We start from the raw sequence: 2,888 nt of genomic DNA on the forward strand, positions 1-2,888 counted from the left end.
CTCTTCAGCCTTTTCAAGGGCACTTCTGAAGATGTCACAGAATTCCTGAAGCATCATGGGGAAAACAGGACATTGCAAGAGCAACTGGGTAGAGCTCACCATACCCTGACCACAGGGAGCACGAAGGGTGCCTGAGATACAGGCCCTCGTGGTGCTGTGCTGTTACAGAGAGACATGCTACATATTAGGATTACTCTTCATGGTCATCATACTTCAAGAAGATGATTAATTTGTTACAGAGTGGCTGCCCTAGATTTCATTGCCAAGTGATTTCAGCAGCGGATACTGCCTGCGGGAGCCTGACACCGGGCACAGTGGGGTACCAGCCCAGGTGGCACCACAGTGAGCAGCCAAGCCCCGAGCACCGGGCTTTGCCCAGAGGCTGGCAGGAGAAGTCCCAGGCACAGAAAGGGAAGGCTGGTCTCTACACAGGGCTCTTACAGGGCTGTAAAGTCTGCTGTCATGCAGCAAAGGGTCAGGAGCCTAAAACCAACGCTGATTAATTCATATCTCAGACTTCCTTAGCTATTCACTCAAGGGTCCTACTATAATCAATATCTGACAGTGGTCTGGAGGTTATGTTAGCAAACAACAATGTTTCAGAGATGAGGAAACTGAGGCACATGTTGCTGGTCCAAAGTGTATGAAATCAGTGGAAAATACAACTTGATGAAATTTTAGAGGAAACTAGTTTCAGAGCCAGGAGGAAAACCTCAGCTTGCCACTCTGAATCCTGTGTTCCTCAACTGGGCAGTGGTGCACAGGCTAGCCAGCCATGTTTAATTGATGCTTACATATTTTTGTTATTCATCCATGAACTTAATATTTATTAAAATATTTCTAACAGCCTTGTTCCTGCACACTACTCCATTTCAGTGTGTGCAGCATACAATGACAGTTTCCATGTAGCTGTCTCCTGTGATCACATCTTCTGCCCTCCCAAAATATCTCTGTCCCTTATGGGAAACAGTATGGAAGCAACAGCATCTTTTATGTCATAGCTGCTGTGTGACAGCTGTGTGGTTTCTGTCCACACCTCACGCTCATTATAGACATTCACTTTTTGACAGCTAGAATCTTCCCTTTTGGGCTTCAGTGCCAATCCAAATCTCAGTAAAGTGTAAGAAAACAAATTAATTAGTAGGCTCTCGAGAGTCTGAACATTGCCCAGAGGTATACATTGTGAACTAAATAAGAGAAGCCTATAATGCTTATTACGTGATTTATTTGCAACAACACACCTCCTGCACCAGGGAATTGTGGGCAGTTCTGCAGCTGGAAGCACGGCCAGACCCTGTGTCTTTCACCACGCTGGGCATGTCTCCCTATCCACCTAAAGACGACATCAGGATACTGCCTCAGCACAGAATCAGAGCATGTGAGGTAGGCACTTTACATTTTATCCGTTGCTGCAAACAAGATAGGCCAGACTCTCCACATCAGCATCCGAGGCCGCTAGATAACCACACGAAGTGAAAACCCCTGAGCGATGGACCACTACCCGCTCTGCCATCCTTAGAGCATCACAGCCATTCATACAGGACTGTGGTTTTGACCACAAATAGGAAGACAACACGAATGAACTGATGTGACCTGGGAAACTTGCTTTGCCCCCACTTTCTCAGGCTATCTTTCATTAACCATGACAAATATTTAAATTAAAGCAAACACTGCAGATATGAGGGAATTTTTAATTCACTTGCAAGACATGCTGCCTTCAGGACCTCTTTCATGTCCATTATAAATAGAAAGCCATAGCACTGCAAAACTGAAATCAGTGCTGACAGTCCAGCTCTTGCCTTCTTTAAAGAAGTTGCCAAAATGTGCAAAAATTTAAACATTCAGAGAGATAACGCACTGCTTGCTCAGTGCACCTCATCTGTAATTTACAGATTGCTATTGCTGGCATCACTCAAACACTGCATACTTGCTTAAAAAATGTGTCCCTTGCCTAAAGCTTTAGACAGATCATCTAATTTCCTAACGAGCCAGTAACACTCAATCGAGTGCTGCTACTGCAGCAGAACAAAATATGTTCCTGCTGTATCATAAACGGGGGACTGCTGAGTCCAGAACTGAAATGTAAAGGTGCAAGCAGAGGCTGCTGCATTTGTCACTTCTTACATTTCTGGGTGAACTCTCCTCTTTCAAAGCATAATCATGCTTCTGAGCATGGGAGATACGCAAAAGCAAGCAAAGAGGTAGCTACATCAGCTCTGGCCCACACCACCAGATACTTTCCTCCTTCTTTCCACTAGGAAAAATGTGATACTTCATGTGAAAAGCAAAATTCAAAATATTTCAATTTGGAAATTCATCTGAATGTCGTATGACAATTGTGGCTCAGGCTCCCCATTCTCCTTTGCACACCTCCCTCCCTCTCCCAGTTACATTTTCCTGTGCCGTGTACCTTTTAACCACATGGAAGGATGTTCAACTTTTTCTACATCAAAAAACTCGCAGCAGCCTCCTGAAAGCACACACTTTTCACAAACAACCCCAAATTAAATTGGAAAACAGTCCCACTTAAAAAGTGAGCAAGCAAACAAAAATCCACAGAAGTCCCCGAACAAGCCCTGTCTTGAGAGAGAATGAGCCGGCACTGGGTTGAGAGTGTCATTAAGCAGTGATATCCCCGGGGACTGGAAAGCTTCCCAAGGGATTAAAAGATCTTTAAACATAATTCCCTCTCTGACTGAAACCAAAATGTGAACTTAGTTCCTTGGAAGTGAAACTGCAGTCTGTTCACCCCGGCAGCCTCACGTTAAGGCACCACGTGAAGTGCCTGGCTTTTCAGGCTCAGACTTTCCACGCCTGTTGACGGAGAGCTGCAACATGGACGGCACCCGTGCCGTGGGAGGTCTCTGAAGGAGGCAATCAGCAACAAG

This window comes from Opisthocomus hoazin, chromosome 2 (assembly GCF_030867145.1).
Source record: "Opisthocomus hoazin isolate bOpiHoa1 chromosome 2, bOpiHoa1.hap1, whole genome shotgun sequence".
In the NCBI taxonomy this organism is placed as follows: Eukaryota; Metazoa; Chordata; class Aves; order Opisthocomiformes; family Opisthocomidae; genus Opisthocomus; species Opisthocomus hoazin.